The following is a 24551-nucleotide window of genomic DNA, read 5'->3' as shown; positions in this document are numbered from 1 at the left end:
AATCGCATTTTTGGAATTCGCTAAAAATAGCGATTTTTCAAAAATGCTTGATGCATCCCAGAAACCAATTTAGGAAGTGCAAACGGCCGGTTTTTGCGATTCGCACCGTTTGCACTTCCTAAAAAGGTTGATGCATCTAGGCATTAGTCTCTTTCCCTAAGTCCTGCTGGGGAATTAGCCATTGGTGGTTTTGCGATTGCGTTATATCATCTCTTGTGTGGGCGGACATTAGATTAAGATTAAAATCCCCAGTAATCAAAAAGTCTGCTAATGGATCCTCCAACATTTTATTAATTAGGACATTGTACAATGTTCCACAGGTTGTCTCCCTACTCAAATGGTTAGGCAATATATATACATTAATCAAATATAAAGATTTAGATTTTTGGTTATTTATTTTATAGTTCAATTTATCTATTAGGATGCTCGTAGTATCTACTTCCACTTGCTCATGGTGTGCCTTAATGGTGTTTGAAATGAATATTGCCTGGCCCCCACTTGCTCGTCCGAACCTTTGCTCTTTTTTTGCGTTTACATAGTAGCCTGCGTATCCGTGTAACAGAAATGGATTGGTTTCCCATGTTTCTTGTAGTAATATAATCTGGCATGGTCCCAATATAGAATCTATGTGTGCGTTATGGATCTTACCTCTCAATCCATTAATGTTTCATGAACACATTGTTATTATTTCCGTCTCATTGCTTTTAACTTCTGCTTGCTTTGGACTATTATCTCATTGTTTATAGTTATTATGTAGTGCCATATTTATCAATTTTTCATTTATTGCTACGTTTCTGTCTACAGGGCTTTGCGGCGGAGTACATACATTTTTCATAGGGGATCTACCAAGTGCATTTTTCAGTACTGAAACGATCTGTGTATCTGCTTTTTCATGTTTTAATTTTGTTTCAACCCCAATAAAAGGAGTAGGGTATACCTCTGGGATTTGTTTGGTTATTACTATACCCCAGGTTTTGAACGTTGTTTGCTCGTTCATGATCTGATCAGCTACTGTTGGTGATATTAATGTTATTAACGTTGGAATCTGACTGCTGTGTTTCCCCTCCATAAACTCAATAGAGACAATGTCCTCACTTGCAATATTAGTTAGTGCTGGCATTGCTTTGAATAATCTGAGTAAGTTCCCTGGGTTTAGTATATCGTGCCTGCCTCTAGACTGAAATTCCGGTGTAAATATACGTTTTCCACTGAACTTCGGAATTTGGTAATTGGGGACGTCACTTTTCTCGCTTTGCATAGGTTTGTAGCTAATTGTTTTTACCCCTTCCCTATTTTTAATCAGCAGGTGGTCCTATTCTGGCGTTTTTGTTGGCCCATTCCCCACCTTCCTCGATGACAGCTCCCAGTCTTTTTTAATTATTTCATTAGTACTGTGTTTTTGGTGAGGAATAGTTATTTGGGTTGATTTGGTAGGGCTACTTTCATTCGTTATGGTAGAGTTAGAATTACTTGGCACTCTTTCTTCTTGCTCTTGGTTTGCATCCTGTTTGGCTACCTGTGGCGGGTTATCTGGGGTCCTATTGGCCACTTGCCCATCTACTACTGTATGATCGTTCCTTATTGGAAGTTGTGTTTCATTTACTTTGGGGCACTTTGTTGGACTTGGTTCAGTTGTTGGTTTTTGTCCAAAAATAGGAAAGTAGTGGTTTGTGCCCTTCCTCGTAGCATGTGTAGTTGTTGGTATCCGATCATCATCTGTCTTTATTGTGACACCTAGTTTCGATTTTTTATTTTTTCTTGCTTTGCAGAGTTTTTTCCTTTGACGTTTTGACATCGTAGTTAAACCATCTGAGTCGTTATCATTATGGATCTGATCCTCTTAGATTTCTTTACCTATAATTTCGTTTCTAGGTTGATCCGATACTTGCAGGGCTGGAAGATTTACTATTTCACTAAGTTGTTTCGTTAGCTGTTTTGTTTCTATGCCCTTAGAGCTTTCGAACCCATTCCTAGTTTCGTTTTTATTCTTTTCCTTACTAATAGTTTTTTCCGCATTAGCTTTCTCCTAACTGTTTTGGATGTCTCTTTTAGTATCTTCTATTATGCTCATTATAACTGCAGGTAGTACTGCTAATTTATCAATAATAGGTACGTAAATGCATTCCAAGGTTGTTTTTTCATTTTCTGTCTGTGCTCTAATTATCAGTTCATTAAGTTGGGAAAGTTTGTTATCAATTCCCACTACAGTATTTGCCATCATTTTTAAGAGGTCGATTTGGATGTCCATTTTATTTGATTGGTATTGAAGAGCTTCTAGCGTGAGGGTCGAAGTTTGGTAATAAATATCCCAGGATATCCCTGCTTCTTGCTGTTTTATTCCCAATTCTGTGCTTTGAGCCATCTCACACTTAGCATGATTAATATCCAGGGTGTTTTTGTGCTCCATATGTTTATCAGTAATATGTGTAGCTAAATCATTAATTTCTTGATTTCCTTCCTCGTCTTCCCCAAACGGCTTGATTTCATTTGTTGTCCCATTGACCATATCTTTATTGTTGACACTCCTGTGTTCATCCCTATGATGGTTTAGTTGTTTTTCAGTTTCATCAGGGGCTGAACACAACCTTTTATTAATTTCAACATTGACTTCAATAGGGAACCTTGATAGCGCATGTTCCCTCCAATCTACATGGTGTTGTTGGTCAATTTCCAGAGATTTTGAGTGAGGTTTATTTGGGGGAGAGTGAACACCCTTAGCCTTTCGCTCTGTCTCACGAGTTATATTGCAATTTTTCAATTCTTTTAGAGTTTCATGCTGCATTGTCCCTTGCAGTTGCTCTCCAGTCATTATATCTAGATCTGTAATTTGGTATTCCTCAAAATGTTGTTTGATTTGTACAATTTGCTTGCTGTGTTGTGTAGTGTTATGTATTTCACTACTAGTAGGTTTCATAGGGGTCTGTAGTTTGTCCTTGTCTGATTCCAATTTCATTGACAACAGAGCTCCGGATGGGTCCTTCATAAATTGAAATGTATCCGGTATTTTACCGGATTTCTCAAACATCCGTGCTATTGGGGAGATAGGAGACTGGGTCAATCCTGGTGTGTTGGTTTTTACCTTTTTTAACACTGTTGATTGCTGTATTCTTTTTGTGCGTTTTGTTGTTGTGCCTGCAGTCCTTTCCTTACCTGATCGCATATTTCCCGGTTTATATTTTCTTTATATTTTCTTTATGTCTGAGTATAATATGATCAGATATGGTCAAATATGGTCAAATAGTCAATTGCAGCGTGGTTTACCAGTGTCCAAGCCTAGCCGTATGGGTAGTACAGCCCACCAGCACACCAGCCGTCGGGGAGTAATACTGGAATCCAGGAGTCAACTTAATGAGTGAGTTGAAGGGTATAGATCTGCTCAGGGGTTTGTAATGGCTTCCCCAGGTGAACCACAATTCACGCGGCCCTCTTTCTCCTATTTCAGATTACCTGGGCTATGGTCTCGGGGCTCCTAGTCGTCCCCGGCAGCTCCCGGCTAACCGCAAAACCCAGCACCTCCTAGCGCCTCAGGCTCTAGTACTTCAGTAACTCTCCTTGCCTTGCTCCTCCCTGCTCCACTCAGCTCTCCATTAAGTAATTCCGCAAGTTAATAGTTAAATAGTTAATAGTCTTGCCTCCGGTGCTCTGCATACAGAGATTCAGCTGACTTAGCCGACTCAGACTCCTGCAGCACCACACTGCGGCAATCGAGACTCCCACTCTCACAGCCCTTGCATCCCTGCAACACTCACATTTCCTTGCAGGGTACTCGCGGCAGCCGTGCACAGTTTTCCTTTCCCCTCTCACGGTGTCACAGTGTCCAAACGCCGCCAGGATCACTGCTTTCTCCCGCGGTGCTCAAAGCCGCTCTCACCGCTTCTCTTATCCAGCTCCGGCTCCCGCCGTACAGACCGCCACAGACCGCCGGAGATTCTCGCCTCTCCCTTACTCCTCGTTGCTCTTGGTTCTACGGCTCTGCTCGTGGTTCTACGGCTCTGCGACTTTCAGACCAGCCACAGTCCGCCACAGTCCGCCGGAGCTTCCTGCTTCACTTCACCTTTCCTCGCTTGTGGTTTGTGGTCTTTGCTGCTCTCTGCTGCACTCTAGCGTCCCTCAAAATGAATCAATTTATTCTAATAAATGCTGAGTTGGTCGCTGATGTCTTGTGAGGAAGGGATGTTGGTGAACTCACTAGTGTGTTGCCTAAACTCCACGGATGATGTTGAATATTCATTTGATGTTGTGCGTATCAGTGGGGATACAGTCAACATTTTTTGTTCCTAATGTTTATCATGATGAGTTGGTGTTGCCCGTTGGTGGTGTGTTGGAAGTTGTAGTGGTAATGTACTTGTGAGGTCAGAAGACACTAAGGAAATATAACTGCTCAACAGTGTCATAGATCACAATCATGTGTGTAACTGCCTCTTTCAAACTGCAGAGATGCCATCAAACGCGAAACAATTTTTACATCATGCCTGTGCGGAAATGGTGCCTTGAGATTGTGTGACACAACTCATATGTGCATGTCTTTAAGCACTGATGTTTCGTGTGGCCCACCACTGCATTCACAGGTCGTGTGTGAATGGCAGTCAAAGTAGAGACCGTCATGTGGCCAACATGTAATTCAACCCCACAGAGATGTTGCTTTTTCAGTGACTGTAGTGTTTTTCATCATGAATATGTCACGTTTGTTTATGTCTGGTCCCAACACATATTTACATTTGTTCATTCACAATTGGTCGTCAACCCATCACACAGGGGGACATAGACAGATTCCGGGACCCACACGCCACTGGTGAGTATGGGCAAGATATATTGGCATGGTGTGGTGTCATGAATGTCTGTGCCAAATGCTACACGTTGTCGTTTAGCAGTATGGGTGTGTATTGCATGTCACTTGCCCACAATGTGAAGATGTATTTGTTTTTATTTAGACTTGTGTACAAATTGGAAGGTGAAGGTGGGGCAATGCTTCTCATTCACAGTTGTGACTTTGCCCATCAACAGTCAGTGATACACCTTTCAATTCATGTACATGATATCTAGCACCTGATCACGCAAACTAGTCATTTTCACTGAAGTTGTGTTGGCAATAGGGTCCTTGATTTTAGCACTTGTTGAGTAGTGCTGCCTAGTCAAGAAGGCACACTTACATGCTGTGTATATCATCTAAGGTGCGTGCAGTGGGTGTTGTTGTGCACAAGGAGGCAGTGCTTTTCAGGCCGTGCAAGCACAGACATGTTGCCACAGTGAAATGTAAGGTATGCTGCATTGCAGCTGCACAGAAGTGGCAGTGTGTAGCTCAGAGCAAACATTATCAATGGCATGTTACACACACATTCAATAGATGTGTATTTCTATTGCGATTGCATCTTTGTGCACTGCAATGGTTTTGTCAGGCTGTGTCTGTGGTGACATACCATGCTTGACTCTGGATCATGTGTACAAACTCCTCTGTCACAATTGGTGACATCACTCAACAAGCATTTTCTACGCATGCTTTCCCTCAGCATCATCTGATGTCACATTGATTTGGCAATGCGGGGCTCTACGACACTCTCTGTGAGTAGGCATTAGCCATCAGATTTACCCAACCCTCATGACCCCGGAGTGCCATTACAATGTGGAATCCATTGTAACAGTTTGCGTTGTGAATGCATGTGTGTTCTCATCTACTACGGAGTGAGATTAATGAAAACAAGACATGCATGAGTGGCATATTTGGTTAAACGATGTCTGACCCTTGCAGTGTCAAAAAGTCAGACATTGTATAGTGATGGTTGAGTGAGTAACAACACATCATGCAAAAGTCAGCGTTCATACAACAAACAGGTTGTGAGTAGGGCTGTCCCAATCTTGTTCCCCTGCATGTAGGGGAGGCTTACACTAGGTTGACATTCACACCTGCACACAACCACACTTGCACTCTTGTGCAAGAGTGACAGTCTTGGCACGGAGTCAATGAACTGCACACAGTAGCTGGTGGACACACAGGGCTGCACATGTGCATTGTACTTAAGTAGCAGAAGTGTGTCACAGGATCGGATGAGGGTGGTGCTGTGCACGGGGGCTAATGCCTCCCTGCTCAAGTCAATTGTACATGTCACCCACACTCAGGGTGTTCAATGATGCCATGTTTGGACCCTGTCATTAGCATTTAGATAAGTCAGTACATGTCCCATGCCATGCACTGTCATGTCAGTATCCACAGCCTGTAGTGAACGATTCATGCCTTGACATTTGTTTGAATAGGTCACTTTTTGACTTAACAGAGTTACGCTGGTGGGTTGCCTCCAATGTTGTTTTGTACTTGGAACATAGATTTCATGTAGGACCATGACATAGTGTGATTGCCTGAAAATTTACATTGAACATATTTTACAGACAACATGACACCTGCGCAGCAACATGCCTCCCAGGTGGCCAAGGACCGCTACCACCATGTGCGCAGAGTCAACACGGGGTTCCGCCAGATGGCGAGGAGGCACCGGGATGAAAAGAAGGCGCTGCCAGAATATGATGTGACCAGCCTCCAGCCCATCACCTCAACCTCTGGTGCCAGTGTGGGCCAACAGTCACTGAATCCCCCTGTGACCACACCTGCCCAGGTGCCAGTACCCCCCACACCTGTGCCTCAGGCGGCGGAATCAATTGCAGAGCTGCGGCATGTGGTCACAAGAAACAACACTTTGCTGACTGACATTCGGGGGGAACTACTCTACCATGAGATTCTTGGACATCTTGGACTTCCTTGATTCCTCCCCATGTTGTTCCCCATCCCCCTGTTCTCCCTTTCCACAACGATAATTTTTGGATTAGATGTGTTGTTAGTGATGTTTTTTTTAGGTAGAGTAGTTTTAGCATAGGCATAGGTAGTCTTAGAATCAGACTCTTTTCTCTAATAGATTAATATAGTATTGGGGGTAAGTTTGTTTTAGCTTTGGGCGAGGGGGTTGATGTCCGTTTTATTTAGGTGTGTTAGTGATTAGTTAGGGTAGCATGTGTAGGTAATTTTAAGATATTTGTAGTTTTTTTTTAATTTAGTGATAGTAGTAGGGATTAGTGCAGTGTCGGTAATTATAACATTCCAGTTCTATAATAAATCCGGTTATATTTGATTTCTGCTTGCACTGATGTCAGAGAGGATGCTGAGTGCGGGGCTTGCTCCATTGTGGATCACTGAAATAATATCGAGCCCATTAATATCGACTTGCAAAAATATCGATGAGAAAATATCGAGGGACAAAATATCGAGTTTCTATCTTTATACAGGTAAGTACAAAAATATCGACTCTAAAATATCGACTGTAAATAATATAGACTGTCAAAATATCGTTTTTTTTATATGTCTTTAAATTAAGTTAAAACTAATATAAAATAAATATATTTAATATAAACTTAGTTAAAATGATTAAATAAATGTAATATTAATAAATAATGAATGTAAATTACAAAAAATATATATATATATATATAAATACATATTATTAACTAAACATATATAATATTTTTACTGTAGCATAGCAAATTAGTTAACATTTATTGTAACAACTATAGTGAATTCAACAGTAGAAAAACGCTGGATAGCGTAGGGGTAAAAATTACTATTCCCACTCCAGTGGGTGCAACAGTAGGGAAAGCATTGGATAGCGTAAGGGTTAAAATTACTATTCCCACTCCAGTGGGTGCAACAGTAGGGAAAGCGTTGGAAAGCGCAGGGGTAAAAATTACTATTCCCACTCCAGTGGGTGCAACAGTAGGGAAAGCATTGGATAGCGTAGGGGTTAAACTTACTATTCCCACTCCAGTGGGTGCAACAGTAGGGAAAGCGTTGGATAGCGTAGGGGTAAAAATTACTATTCCCACTCCAGTGGGTGCAACAGTAGGGAAAGCGTTGGATAGCGTAGGGGTTAAAATTACTATTCCCACTCCAGTGGGTGCAACAGTAGGGAAAGCGTTGGATAGCGCAGGGGTTAAAATTACTATTCCCACTCCAGTGGGTGCAGTAGGGAAAACATTGGATAGCGTAAGGGTTAAAATTACTATTCCCACTCCAGTGGGTGCAACAGTAGGGAAAGCGTTGGATAGCGTAGGGGTAAAAATTACTATTCCCACTCCAGTGGGTGCAACAGTAGGGAAAGCGTTGGATAGCGTAGAGGTTAAAATTACTATTCCAACTCCAGTGGGTGCAACAGTAGGGAAAGCGTTGGATAGCGTAGGGGTTAAAATTACTATTCCCACTCCAGTGGGTGCAACAGTAGGGAAAACATTGGATAGCGTACGGGTTAAAATTACTATTCCCACTCCAGTGGGTGCAACAGTAGGGAAAGCGTTGGATAGCGTAGGGGTACAAATTACTATTCCCACTCCAGTGGGTGCAACAGTAGGGAAAGCGTTGGATAGCGTAGGGGTTAAAATTACTATTCCCACTCCTGTGGGTGCAACAGTTGGGAAAGCGTTGGATAGCGTAGAGGTTAAAATTACTATTCCCACTCCAGTGGGTGCAACAGTAGGGAAAGCGCTGGATAGCGTAGGGGTTAAAATGACTATTAATTAATTAACAATTAACAATTTTAATTAATTTACATAATTAATTAATTATTATTAAATAACTTCCCACGCTATCCCCCTATAAACTCACAACCCACTACAGAAAATAAATTACTAAATATTAATTATTTATCAATTAAATATTTATAATTAAATACCAATTATATTTTAATTAATTACCAATTATTAATTATTTAACAATTATTATTAATTAACATAATTAATTAATTATTATTAAATTACTTCCCACCCTATCCCCCAATAAACCCACAACCCGCTACAGAATATAATTTACTAAATATTAATTATTTATCAATTAAATATTTATAATTAATTACCAATTATATTTTAATTAATTACCTATTAATAATGAATTGACAATTATTATTAATTTACATAATTAATTAATTATATTAAAATTACTTCCCACCCTATTCCCCTATAAACCCACAACCCGCTACAGAAAATAATGTACTAAAAATTATTTATTATTTTTTACCAATTATATTTTAATTATTTACCAATTAATAATTAAATAACAATTAATAATAATTTACATAATTAATTAATTATGATTAAATTACTTCCCACCCTATTCCCCTATAAACCCACAACCCGCTACAGATTTATATTACACAATTATTAAAAATTATTAATAACTACCTTATTTTCGATTTTTTTTGTCTATATTCTATCTAGTCGATATTATGTCTAGTCTATATTTTTGATTCGATATTTTGGATATTAATATCGATATTACTCGATATTTTTGTAGTCTATATTATGTCTGGTCGATATTTTGGTTAGTCTATATTTTTTACTCGATATTTTGTCCACACGATATTTTGGAATCGATATTATGTCTGTTTACCCTCCATTGTATGTAACTCATGCCATCTGTGGAATAATCCTTGTATGTGTAACTATGGTTGTGACCTGTTACTTAGCAGGATGGATAGTGTCCAGATGTAAGCAAAGTGAACTTGCCTGGCTGACAGATTTGCAAGGATAGTTCACGGCCTAGTCTAGTGACAGCTATTTTGTGACGCCCAACATCTAAAGTGTGATGCACAGACTTAAACTGCACATTGTTGCACATTTTCAACTCAACGTAGGCACATAGCATTGTGAGTCTGTCAGAGTTGCTACAGTTATCCATCATGGAGATGTATGTATGCCCCGGCTACCACATATGGCGTGAGAGAAATGCATATCCCATGCTCCAGGCTCAGAGTCCATCCCCAGACCTTGGCACACTTGATGCGTGGTGTCAGTGCATTAACTTGCTTTGCCTTACATGTTCCTGTGCATGGATGACCATTCTCGTTTACATGCATGATGTAGGTCAAATGTGTGTCCATTGGTAACGTCACAGGGCACAACAGTGTTTGTGAATCACATGAGTCATGTGGTGCAGACTTATGATTTTGGAATTGAGGTAATTCACAGATGCCATTTATGATTTGCACTGCTAGGCAGACTGACTTAACTTCTACTATCTTCCTTTTGTGACACCCTTAATAAGTTAAGTGATGCTTTAGTCACTGATGCCGTTTTGTTGCAGGCACACTGTTCTGCATCACCCAGGTGGTGACATGTTGCATTGCTCCCTGTACCAACAGTGTCATAGCAACTCATTCCAGATGTTTCTTCTGGCATTGGCTCAGAGTGATGACACACTTGAAATGTTGCAACAGAATCACACTATGGCGTCGATTCCGATCCGGTAAAATGCGCTCCGAATCGTCGTACGGAGCATTTTTCCCCGTACGAATCGTACCCATAAACGTCCCCGTACATACGACGAAGTACGATCCGTACCAGGAGCCAAAGTCCGTACGAGTCGTACAGGACTCCGTACGACTCAAATATCCGTACGAGTCTCACTCGGAACCCGCTGTACGTGGCATCGCTACGGTTCGCGGCTGGTTTTTACGACCCAGCAAGTACGATTCGTGTCGGGTACGCACCGTACGACCCTTTTTTTTACAGGAGCTGGAAACAGCCATAAACGCATAGTTCGCGCCGAAACAAGTACGGAACGCCCCCCCCGGGGACTCCGCGTACCCCCCATGTACGGTGGGTGTACGGTGCATACCCCATGTACACTGGGTGTACGGCGCGTACCCCCCATGATCGCAGGGGTACGGCGCATACCCCGGTGATCATGGGGGGTACGCGCCGTACAGTGTGTATGTGATTGTGTGCTTTTCCGTACGAATCGCCCTTACCTGACCCGGACCGTACGAATAGCGTCCTGATCACCCGGTCCGGATCGTACTCGCCGGGTCGTACGGTGTGTTTACGAGTCGTACTGAAACGGCTCCGGATACGAATCGTACGGACGGGGATTTTACCGGATCGGAATCGACGCCTATATGTTAAATGCAGTTCTACAGATATCCATGGACACATTGGCCAATATGCGGACAGTGTGCACAGCATGCGAGGGCTCAGAATTTCTTTGGCATTGTTTGTGCACAGGTAGGGACTGAATGACGCTTAGCACTTTGGCTACAATCACTATTGTGAACTCAAATATAGTGTAGCTGACTTTGTAGTACCATATATGTATGTTACACATGTGAGCTTTGGTCACCTTATCAATATTAATCTGCTGTGCAACATCTAGGGATGTGATATGCAATGCGCAATGTCACAAAAACTTTTGTCCACCACGTCCAGTGTAAGTAGATATGCCAGTAGAATATGGTTTGCAATCCTTCTGGGTGACACTACTTGCATACTGCGACTGACTTGTACATGTTATCACACATGCATTTTTCAACAATGGACGTGGGTCAGAGTTGATATATTGCTAGATTCGATATCTGATAAATTGGGGCACAGTATCTTAGCCCATATACTTTTGTTTTAACCCTTGTGCACGTTCTTCACTGTCTGCCTTCTGTAATTTCTTCAGTACCTTCATTACAGATGTAATTTTATTTTGAGCACTGTGCCCCCTTCAGCTTGTTTGGTAGTATTCCTCCTTTTCGATATTTAGCCATGTATTGTTTACAGCTTTTTTCCGCACATCTCCGCCCTCACTTCCCACTGCAGCATCCCCTGTGACCACGCCTCCACGCACGGCCATTTGACCCGCTACCCCTCACAGCTGCTCCTTCCTCCCCTTCTTATGGCAGCCACTGTATTTGCATCGCAGGCCCACCACAGGCACACATAATGCAGGCCCGTATGTGGCTGTCCGTGCCTGGACCGCGCACAGCGCCAGCACGCCTGGCACACACATATTCCACAAAACACAATGCCACTACAAAGCCAGCAGCCTCCACGCGCTCAACAGAGGACAGTCACACACCTGCTTCCGAGCGTCACCGGAGCACACACAAGAACCCTTCTCATGTTGGATCTGCAGCTCCACCAGCTTCCAATCCATAAATCCATCAACCGGGTGAGAACCCAACTACCTCAGATCCATTCTTCTCAACACACACTCTGCCGCAAACACGCCGTTGAACTCTGGGACCAAGTTGTCACAACATCCCCAGACGTTGCCTTCCTGACGGAGACCTGGCTGAACCCCTCCTCAGCGCACAACATCAGCATTGCCATCCTGGACAGCTACAAGAGCATCCGCAGGGACCGCACCAACGGAGTAGGAGGACGAATTGCCATCCTCCACAGGAGCACTCTCAGAGTCTCGAACGACACCAACGACATCTTCAGCAACGCTGAACACCTGCACTTCATGGTCCACACCATTCCCAACACCACCCTCAAAGTAACAATCGTGTACAGACCCCCCAGACCCCGATCACAGTTTAGCAACTCCATTGCCTACTTTGTCAGTACACATGCCTTTGCCTCCACAGACTACATCCTTCTCGGGGACCTGGAGTTCCACCTCGGGAACAACCCCACCACCAACTCCACCACCCTGATTGACAGCCTCGCCAGACTCCGACTCAGACTACTCCTCACAACACCCACCCACTCTGCCGGCAAAACGCTTGACCACATCTTCTCCGCAACCTCACACGTCTCCTTCATCCACACCACCAAACTCCACTGGACCACCCATCTACGTATCCACTTCACCTTCTGGTACCCCCCACGCACCACCGCAAACAACAGATCCCCGCCACTGCTGGGGCAAAGTCACTGAAGACCAGCTAACTACTACCCTCACCCGTAGCCCAAACACCTACCACGCCAATCCCCTCCGCTCGCAACCTCAGACAATGGCTCGATGACTGTGCCAACCAACTCTCCTCAACCACAAAACCCTCAAACAGACACACCAACAAGTAAGCCATCAGGTTCACTGAGGACCTCCAGGACTCCAAGCAAATGTGTCAAAAGCCAGAGCAGGAATGTCACCTTGTACAGACAACGGACAGTTATGCAGCCCCCAAGAACGCCAACAGCAGACACCATCACCTCATCTGATCCTCAAAAAGGCCTCCTTCAAAGACTGCCTAGGCAACTACAGCATCAAAACTGCCCTCATCGCCGCCAACAATGACATCAGGGCCCTGCTGGTCAACGGATAAACAGCATCCCTGATCCTCCTGGACCTGTCAGCCGCCTTTGACACTGTCTGCCACTGCACACTACGCACACGCCTCCACGACACAGAGATCCGAGACAAGACTCTGGAGCGGAAAAACCTCCATCCTCTCTGGCATGACCAGAGCATCTGCCTTCCCCTTTCAGCTCTGAATCCACCACAATAATGTGTGACGTACCCCAGGGCTCATCCCTCAGCCCGACATTGTTCAACATCTACATGTCACCGCTAGCCCACGTTGCCTGACTGCACGACCTCTGCATCATCTCCTACACCAACGACACCCAGCTTACCCTCTCCCTCACCAAGGACCCCCTCACCGCCACAACCAACTTCCATGTAGGAATGAGAACCGTCGCTGAGTGGATGGAGTACAGGCAACTGAAGCAAGACTTGGACAAGACGGAAGTCCTCTTCCTCGGCTCTGCAACCTCAGCCTGGGACGACTCCTGGTGAATGACCGCACTGGTAACAGCTCCAACACTCACCAACCACGCACATAACCTGTGCTTTTCCTCAAATCTACTATCTCAGTGACAATGCAGGTCAAGGCCATCTGCTACTCCGGCTCCAACACCCTTTGTATGCTCCACAGGATCTACAGGTGGATCCCCACCGAAACAAGGAGAAAGGTCTCCCAGGCCCTCAGCAGCAGCAGGTTGGCCCTCTCTGCAGGGCCCTCAACCAAACTCCTGAATCAACTTCTACGCATTTGAAAGTCCTCTGCACGCCTGATCATCGACATTCCTCGCAGCAGCCACATCACACTCCACCTGTGAGACCTGCACTGGCTTCACATCAACAAGAGGATCACCTTCAAGCTCCTTACACCCATGCGCACAAGGCGCTCCACAACACAGGCCCAGCATGCCTCAACCGACGACTCAGATTCTACACCCCGAACCTGCCATCTCGGCTCCACCAACCTCGCCACAGTCCCCTGCATCCGAAGAGTGACCTCCGTTGCCAGATCGTTCTCCCACCTCACCGCCCAGACCTAGGACACTCTCCCCATCCTCCTACGGCCCACCCAGGATATGCTAACCTTCAGGAGACTCAGCAAAACCATGCTTTTCAGGCAGTAGCAGCATCCTCCACACAGACGGCTGACGATTATTATTATTATTATTATTCTGAGTTTTGTATAGCGCCTGGTTACCAATAGGCATCCCAGCGCTTACCAGAACATAACACTACTAACAGAATGCAGGGATTAAACGGAGAAAAAAAAGTTTTTAAAAGTTTACGGAACCGAAAAAGACTAGCTTCCGAGCGCAGTTGTAGGGGCAATGAGTTCCACAAGGAGGCCACATTTATTGAAAACCTTCTGCCACCGGTTCTTGCCTTTTTCACCCTGCCAACCTGAAGGAGATGTTGATGGTCAGAGCGAAGAGAACGAGGGGCCTTGTAAGGCTGGACCATCTCCTCCAGAATAGGTGGACCTACCCCGTGCAGAACTTTGTGGGCGATACAAAGTGACTTGAATTTCACCCTGTCCCTCACAGGGAGCCAGTGCAGTGCCCTCAACGCCGGGCGGGCCGATTGACGCCTAGGGAGACCCGTCAAAAGCCTGGCAGCCGCGTTCTGCACTTGCTGCAGTTTGTTCAGGGTAGATTCGGGTGCGCCCAGGAATAGCGCATTGCTGAAATCCAGCCGCGAGATGATAAGTCCCTGGATGAGAAGCCTTCGAGTGGCCACTGGGAGCAGAGGCAGAATCTTCTGGGCTGAGCGGAGCAGGCCAAAGCACACGCCAGCAGTCTTTTTGGCATGGGTTTTAAACGATAGGTCCTGCTCCAGCCATACCCCCAGGCTCTTGATCTCCTGCTTGGGGGGGGTACCGGTCCCAGACAGTCTGGCCAGCTGCTGGGGGACAGAGATGGAGAAGAGTTCCCCAGCAGCATCAATTCCGTCTTGGAGCCATTTAACTTTAAGGCTGAGCTGCACATCCACGTGTAGATCTTCTCAAGACACGTGTGCAGCCGGTCGGGATGGTGCGCCGACTGGGAGAGGCCTACCACCAGCTGAGTATCATCAGCATAACTGATGATTTTAATACCCAGCGGCAGTACCACACTCTCCAGGGGGGCCATGTAAACGTTGAATAAGGTAGGGCTCAATGAAGAGCCCTGTGGCACACCACACTGGAGAGGGGTTGAAGATGATTTTTCCTGGCCTTCCCACACCTCAAATGTACGACCTTCCAGGAAGGAAGCGAACCATTTGAGGGCCAGACCCGTGACCCCCACCCCCGACAGCCGTTGGAGAAGCACCTGATGGTCCACGGTGTCAAAAGCAGCACTAAGGTCCAGGAGGATCACTGCCACTGATCCCCCTGAATCCAGCATGCTCCTCGCATTCTCCACGACCGCCAGCAAGGCGGTGTCAGTCCCCTGACCGGGGCGAAAACCCGTTTGGGAGTCGCCCAGGAGGGAATTGGCTTCCAAGAAGTCCGAGAGGCGGCTGTTCACCAGCTTCTCAGCCACCTTACTGATACCCGGCAGCAAGGAGATAGGCCGAAAGTTGGCGAGATCGGCGGGATCGAGGTTAGGCTTTTTCAAAAGGGTCTTAACCACCGCCCCTTTCCAACTGGGGGGGACTACCCCATGGGCGAGAGACAGGTTTATCAGGTCCGTCACAGGGCCGCCAATTGTAGATGACACCTGTTTGAGATATTTAATAGGTGCTGGATCTTTCGGGGAGCCGCTCTTCATAGACCTCAGAACCGCCAAAACTTCCTCCTTAGTGACCGGACCAAGGGAGGCCAGCTCCACCGATTGCAACTTAAGTTGAGAGCTGGAATTATCATCCAAGGAAGAGACCTCACCTAGCCGGGGAAGGGAAGCCAATATGTTGTCAATTTTGCTTTTGAAAAACGAGGCCAGTTCTGTGCATTTTTTGCGAGAGTCCTCGTGGAAAACCTGAGGTTCGGGGGCATTCAGTAGCTCCTTAATGACCCTGAATGACTCTTTGGAAGAGTTGGCCGCAGAGCCTATACGCTCTTCAAGGAATCCTGATTTTGCCACCCGAATAGCGGATTTATACCTGCTCAGAGCCGCACGATATTCTTTACGACTCGCCTCACTCCAGTCTCTCCTCCAGGACCGCTCTAGCCTCTTGCATCCCTTCCTCAGGGTTCTCAATTCCGACGAATACCAAGGTGCAGAGCCCACTCTCTTCCCCCTCGTAAGTTGTTTCTTTTTGGGTAGGAGAGTGTCCAGAGAATCCACGAGCCAGGTATGTAGATTCGCATCAGCAACTATCGGGTTAGTTCCCTGAGGGGGCTGCGTAGCCTCCAGGTGTGCCGCCCAAGTGTCAACTGGGAGCCTCGACCAGGCTCTCTCCAGGGTGTGAACCCGTGGGACCACCGCAGCTGGGCTGTCGAATTGCCATGTCGCAGACACCAAAAAATGGTCTGTCCAAGGCAGGGCAAGAGCCGGAGATGGAATAAGATGGTCCAGGTTAGAGAGTATGGGATCAAGCAGGTGGCCCTTCTCATGGGTCACGCCCGAGTTGACCAAATTGATTCCGAAAGATTTGAGATCATCGAGCAAATCGACTCCCGCGGCATTAGTAGGGTCCTCAAGATGGATATTAAAATCCCCGAGAACAACAAAGTTGGCAGTTGAAGAGGCAAGAAGTGCAGTAATTTCTAAGAGAGAGTTAGGGAAGCTACCCAAGGGTCCAGGAGGGCGGTAAATCAGCAAGCCTACCAAAGACACTGTAGGTGACAACCGAAGGGAGAACTGTAAGCTCTCACAATCAGTCACCCCTCCATTCTGAATCTTACAAGCGAGCGTGTCTCTGTAAATAACAGCAGTTCCTCCTCCCCTCCCTTTAGGTCTATCAAGGTGGAGTATGTGAAAGCCTGGGGGGAGTGCTCTGACCATGTCAGGGCCAGAGCTGGGGGAGAGCCAGGTCTCAGTAAGAAACAGCACATCGAGCTCGTGGTCCAGGATAAGTGAGTTAATTTCAATGGCATGGCTCGGCAAGGACCGGCAATTTAGTAAAGCCATGGAAAGAACGGATTTCACAGCCACTGAATTGTGGCCGGAAGAGCAGGCTCTACACGGTAAAAATGGAATGGTTCCCATCTGTGCAAAGCTACAAATAGTAGGGTGGGGCGGACGTAAGGCGATGAGGGCGTCCCTCCCATATCGGAGCCTGGTAGTAGAAGGCGCCAAAGAGTCGGGCATGGTGGCAGGCCCTGGGCCCGTCTGTGCCCGGACGGGCACAGACGGGCTGAACTCTGGCGTAACTCCGGCGTCAATTCGGCGTCCCCGCTGCGCGTGACCGCTGCGCGTTGGCATGGCTACCTATATACTGAACCAGCAAGGTAGAGAAAGGACTGACTGCACGCTGCTTCCCCTCAACAAAGATGGCCGCCTCGAGACAGGGCGAAGGACCCGCAAAGAGCGGTGAGTTGACCAATTAGGGTGCAAGCTAGGATGGCAGAGGTGGGGGTATGTGGGCCAGGCAATTTTAAAAACGAGGAATAAGTGTCCTAAGTACAATGAAAAAGAAATACAAAACGGGAGCTTAAAAACGAGCGAGCTGCCACTCCACACACACTTCTACGAATAGCGCCACACGCTGGTAAAGGACGCGCTAAGCAGAGTTGCCTACCTATATACTCAACCAGCAAGGTAGAGAAAGGACTGACTGCGTGCTGCTTCCCCTCAACAAAGATGGCCGCCTCGAGACAGGGCGAAGACAGGGAGTAGTGTGCTTTACAGATGTGTTGCTTGATTACTTGATTAATAGATTTTACACATACGCGGTCATCTCACAGCCTATCCGTGTCTGATTTCAGATGTACATTGGTTCAATTTCTCTTGGTGGACCTTTTTGTGGATTCACAGCCCCTTACTCATTGCCTTAGTTAAATACTTGATTGGTCATGTAAACACGCATCTGCATGAATTAAGTGAATTTATTTACTATAAAAGGGGTAGCCAGTACTAGCCCATACAACGCAAGATTGGATTGATGTTGGAGTGGCAGACAGAGTCCATTGGGAGTGACATAGCCAAGGAAAGAGGCGGAATTTGCAGTGCCATTGTCAAGGAAAAGAAGATTTGCTGAAAGTCCATGTTTGGGTCCAAGATGAGTGTTGGTGGACGTTGGAAGACTGTGGAAGAGGAAGGACTGTGGAATGATGTCAAGAAGAATACAATGGTGAGACAGGCCTTTGTACGTCACTGTTTTTGTACTTGCGCCTTACCAGTGTTGCACTTTCATCCTCAGATTTGTCCTCTGATGTGTCATGTGTATCACATGTGGGTGGTGGTATGGTGGGAGCAGCACAGTGAGGCACAGACACATCAAGGTGCGGAGCTGAGGATGTGGATGTGCCAGCAGCAGCAAATGTTGGCGCAAGACCGTGGGTAGGCACAGATGTGACATGATGTAGCAGGGCCTGGCATATCCCAGCAAGATTGCGCTGGTGTTCAGCCACGGCAGCCATCTGTTGGAGTTCCCTCTGCTCCCTGGTCTCCATTATGGGTGCAGGTCTGGATAATTCTGCACATACACTACTAGAGCCACCCTGCTGGGACAGTGTGTCAGCTCTCTGGATCATAACTCCAGCAATGTCATCCAGGGAGCGTTGGATGGCATTGAGGGGGATGTGGATGTCTGTCATCCTCTGCATGTGATCATGGATGTGACTCTGATACCCACATACGTCATCAAATTTGGCTGCACAGGCTCTCCAACCCCACCCACACACATTCACGTGTCTCATGCTGGACCTCAACCACCATGTGGTGAAAGGCCACATATGGGTCACCAGGGTCCTGTGAGGCAGCTGTGGTGGAAGGTGCTTGCTGCTGGGCGGTTTGTGCAGGGGGTGAACTTGGCGCAATGCTGCTGGTTGGCACTGCTCCTGAAGTTGGTGGGGCAAGGGAATCCCGGATCCATTGGAATTCATCCACATTGATGGTGGGGGTTTCAGCAAGTCATCGTGGCAGAGTGGGTCGTTCTGCTGTCCAGGAGGTGTTGTCTCTGCCTCTGCAATGCTCATGGGAGATACAGTTTAATAGTGTATTACATGTATGGGCATGCATTATTTGACTTAACAAGCAGACTTTGGGAGACTGTACATTATTGATATTTTGTACAAGATGCATGGTATTTTTGGGATGGTAATTATTTCAAAGACATCACGGATGTGAGGGTGTACATTGTAATATCACAAGTTAGCTATGTGAGAAATGTGTCTTGACAGTGTCTACACACAAATGCTACCTGTTGTGTCCTGTGTTGTGTGACTAATGCAGTCCGGAACACCGAGTAGGCAATGTTGATGTACTCAGATTTGTATGTGTGTGTACTGCATTGTGTTATGGTGGCACCTGCTGCTTTTGTTTAGGAGCCCCTTGTCCTTTTCATGAAATGTGCCTTTGACTTCTGTGGATGTACAATGCAGACATGTGGAAAGCTGTGGGGATTATGTGTCTTGGTCAGAGGTGTGACACTTGTGCATAGTAGGTCATCCAGTGTCTTGTTCACACAAGGGGTTGTGTGTACATAAGTTTGTGTCAGGGTGTGACATGCTCCTTTGAGGATGTGTTCCACACTACACAACATCAGTGAGGTGTCCAGCACCATGTAAATCTCTTTGTCCTGTAGGCATGCTATTCATCATGCCCTGTCACTTGCCTTGTCAGTGTGGTTCAAGGAGCTGCAGTTTTGCAGGGTACTGCACATGTGCATGTATTTTGTATGCGATTAATTATGTGTGAGGAGGGCCCACTTTTGGCACATTGGCAATGCGGGCCTACTTGCTTTTTTAACTGAGCTGCACTGTGTAGGACACATGTGCCTCTAAGTTGCTTTGGCTCCTTGTGATTTGTGTTGTGTGCATTGCGTCTGCCATGTTTAATCTTGCATGGTTTGCTTCCTGCATTTCTTTTGGATTACCCTTTCTGAGTATGGTGCAGCATGAATTGCAATTTTTGTTGCTGTCTGAGCAGACAGTGTCCACACCCATTATCCACAAATTTGGGCCCACATGTGGAGTGTGTGTGGCAGTGGTGGGCCGTTTTGTGCGTCATACCAGGCGGTGACCTTCTGTACTCTGCATAAGCGATTTGAATTAAGAGGGGGGACTTCCTACTCCATGCAGCGCTCACTGTGGATATTCGTGCACATTGTAAAGGGGACCAAGCAGAACCTGAGGTTTCTTTAGGGTGCCAATACATATTGACAGCTGCAGGGAAGTTTAAGGCAGTTACATGCCTGTACATGCAGATGACTCTTGAGAAGCTGCCCCCTTTGGACATACTTAATTGAAAATGGGAGGTAGATGTAGGGAGAGAGATACCGGAAAGGGCTTGGGCTGAGATTGTAGAGTAAGCGTGGAGGAGCACCAGGCACGCCCGCTGTTAATGACTTCTTTTTTATCTTTTACATCGCCTTACCTCACACCGGCAAAGAGTCAATGCATGTTTCAACACTGACTCAGACGAATGCCCAAGGTTTTGGGGAGAGGGGGCAAACTTCCCTCACATGATTTGGGGGTGACCACTTTTGGCTAAATATTGGAGCGGAGTGATAACACTATCGAAGGTGGTGACGGACAGGGAGGTAGATCTGGCGTTGGGGGCTTGTATACTGCATTGCTTCCCACACACAGCTCAAACTGGGATTGCAGCAAGTTTATAGATATGGGATTGGTAGTGGCCATGAGGAAAATTACGATGATCTGGAAGGCGAGTTGGGTCATGAGTTTAGATCAATGGAAGAGAGTGTAGGAGAGTAGGATCTGCTTCCTATGGTCACCCCCACTTTTTGCTGTGATTTTCTGGTTTTTCGACTTTAGTGTGGCTGTGGGCCTGCTAATCAGACCCACAGCCCAGCTGTTCTCTCTCTAAATTGATACCATGTACTTTAGGTACATATCAGATTGGGTATTGGGTCACCTTTGTGAGCCCCTGTATAGTGTACCATAGGTACCCAGGGCATAGGTGCATCCAAGCCCTACCAGGGGCTGCTGCATGTATTATGCCACCCCTGGCTGGCCCTCCAAACTGACACCACAGGCTGATCACTCAGCTTGGGTAAGGTGGTGTAATCACCCCTTACTTAGATATAGTATACCTATATCTACCTTATATATAGACACATATCCACCTATAAGTCACTCCTATGGTAGGCCTCGACAATCCTGGAGGCAGAGTGCTTGGTTTTATGTGAGAGGGTGCCCTAGCATGAGCTGAGCCCCTCTGCAGCTTTCAGAACCATCTCCTTATAGCTGCTGTATGATATAGCCATACCATATACTCTTAAGTGCATTATAATCCTCGCAGTTAATGCTAACTTTGGTTTGGCTTTATCAAAACATGTTGTATAAGGTGTCAAACACTTTGGAATACTACCCCCGCCAATTCTGGTGGCGGGGGTAGCATTCCACCCTTCTAGAGGGAAAAGACATGAATGTTACTGCTTTACCCGGTTAAAGTTAAACGGAGGCCCAGAATCACAAAATAGATGCTGGTCCCACAGACACAAGTCTGACCTCCTGCTGCTGGACGAAACTCCGGCAGGGGAGGCCTGGATCATAGGTTTCCTGTCGAGGGAGGTGCCAGCACCTCCCCAGACAGGCAGATGTGTATTGGGACAGGGAGGGCTGCATCAGCAGATGCTTTTTGAGACACTGCCTGGGGCACACAAGGTGCTCCATGCATAGCCCGGTTCAAACCAGTTGCTGGGGCACTCCAGCCCCAGCTCTGGCACGAAACTGGACAAAGGGTAAGGGGTATAACCACCCCCTTCCCAGGTCCACCATAGGAGGGACCTAGACAGGTAATCCAGCCCCTTAGCTTAGTATAAGTATAGTAGCTGTGTCCCCAGGACTTTAGATTATCCTGGAAAGAAACTTTGATACAGAACTCTTGGACCTTCGACATTCTATTCTGACTAGAAGATGGAAGACATCTCCCTTGTGGTCAAGGAGTGACCACCCTGTGCAAACAGGCACCACTAGTAACTTGCTGGTCTGCTTTATCGATGCTCCTGCCGGAACCTGAAAACTCAGTGACACAGGAACTGGACTCTCATCTTCTCTAACTCCGACCCACATCCACAGAAAATCCGGGACCCATGGCAGACACGAGAGATGTGGGACAGACACCCTGAACATCTTGCATTTTGCTAACAGCTCAACTACCGAGGTACCCTCACAGTTGTGCATTGGGGTAGAAGAAGCCCCAGACCCGAGTGTCATTTGCACTGAAGCTCAACCCTCCACACTCCACGAGTGCCGGGTGGGGCCTGCTCTTGCATTTCAGCTTGATGCATGTTCCCCATTCCTTCCCTGTTATATAGTTAGCCCCCTGAAACTTTCCCTTTAAACTAAACTGCTTTCCTGGTTGCTCCAGGCTTGCTCCAGCTTCCCTTCAAATTAGAAGGGCCACAGACCTTGCTGGTCTGCAACAGAGCCAATCTCGACATCCTGTGTGGTTTGCGGTTGCCAAGGCTTGTTGGGTCCAATCTGGATACCGACACCGCAGTCAACTAGATCCATTGTGGCTCAGCTCAAATCCAGCGCCTGGTCATCGTCGATGCCTTCTGGACCTCGTGGCTGAAGAGACAAGCTCACCTTCTTCACCTTCAAGCATGCAACGTCGCCTGGTTCCTTCCTGGTTCCTTCCCGGTCACTGGCTAGGGACCCAGACTCTGTCCCCTCTGCTTTCAGGTTCTTCACATCACAGATCCACCCTTGGATCCACCTGGACACTTTTCCTCTGGTCGCCTGCAGTACTTATTTGCAGCTCTCCATAGAAAACGACGACGAAACCGGACACCAAAAGACACCTATGCACAAAAGGCACCTAGGCACCCGGCTTCCCTGGGTGAGGTAACATGAGTACTCCGGTGCTCCCGTGGGTCTTGACTCTCGAAGTGTCCTAGTCTAAAGGGGTTTTATCGTAGTCCATCCGGAAATGTCCTAAAACAGTAACTTTGTAACTTCTTTGTTTCCCATTATAAGTCAATGGTAACTCGCGACTGTGTTTAGACACTGCACGCGTCTCCCGTGGTCCTCCTACTTCCTAACCTTTGGTTGTTTAGTGTAGCCCCAGCGATACTACAGGCCCTAGGCCTGCTGTCTAACTCTCACATGGTTCTTATACCACTTCTTTAGTATATGGTTTGTGAGGCCCCTAGGGCATAACTGTATTTGTGCAACTTATCGTATGCTAATTGAGTAACATGTGATGTACGTTTACCTCTGAATTTATAAAGAGTGCAGAGGGGTTGTGTTTAGAATAAATACATATATATTTGATATATACCTTGTGTGATGTCCTTTCATTTGGTATTCAAGGGATTATAATTGGTAAAACAGCTTGCTTCACATGCTCTCTGAAGTCTTAGCCTAAGACTGCTGGTCCATGCTACCACTAGGATAGCTTGTCTATAAGGTTGACTTTACAACCACTATCAATAAGGGTCGATTAGACTGGTGCAAGGTGCCCACTAGAATAGTGGACATCATATGCCAGGCTAACTTCTCACAGAGAGAGTTCACCAAATGGGTAGAGTGTGATGGGATAGTTAGGCTACTAGTGGTCAAGGGTACGATGAGCAAGGGATCACTTGAGGTGGCTAGGGCATGGGAACATTTAGTTGGACTATTGGTAGACCAAGATAGTGAGAGCTATGTCAACACTAAAGAACTGGTAACAGGGTAGAGCCTTTATACAAGTCGATGTAACCATTCAACACCATTGGAGATATGCATGATGAGTGAATCTAAAGCGTCAACCTGTATATTGGGGTTTTATTGTTTACCTTCTGGAGACCACCGATGACGCACTGCTAATGGATATCAAAGAGTACAGAGTAACATGGGTTGTGACATGCCTGGAGGGAGGGGGAGGGGGAAATTGACTTTAGGATAGATTTATTAGTGATAATGATGTTTGTTTATATGGCCTGCGTTGAATATTGGTTGTTATTCCCCTTATTACATGGTTCTTCATCTGCAAGGTAGAAGATGAGAAATGTCATGGTAACGAGCCAAGAATCCTATGCTTGACACTTGTACATCATAGTGAGGGGAGAAGGACCGGGTTGGTGATATGGGTAGATGTCAAGATCTTGCTTTCTCAGACCTAATGAATTTTTAATTATCAAGAGGAAATAGTACATGCCAGGCATTGACGTGGGGAGGGGGAGGGTGGTGGGTAGTACGGACAGGAATACGGGTGAATGCAGGTAAGTAGACTTTGAATGACTGAAAGGATTTCATGCTGCGCTCTGCATCGCATTTTGCAATGGAGGGCACACAACAAAATCTGTTTTGTTGTTGTGACATTGAATGTGTTGCCGGTATGCAGACTCACTGTCTGCTTTCTCATCTCGCTGTATGCAGTACTGCATAGCATGTTCAGGCAAGGGGGCATTTTTGATGACAATGCATGAGGTTGTCACAATGTCCCCCATCACCACACATATCCAAATCTTC

This window comes from Lissotriton vulgaris, chromosome 2_1 (assembly GCF_964263255.1).
Source record: "Lissotriton vulgaris chromosome 2_1, aLisVul1.2, whole genome shotgun sequence".
NCBI classification, from domain to species: Eukaryota; Metazoa; Chordata; class Amphibia; order Caudata; family Salamandridae; genus Lissotriton; species Lissotriton vulgaris.
This window is presented reverse-complemented; position numbering follows the sequence as displayed.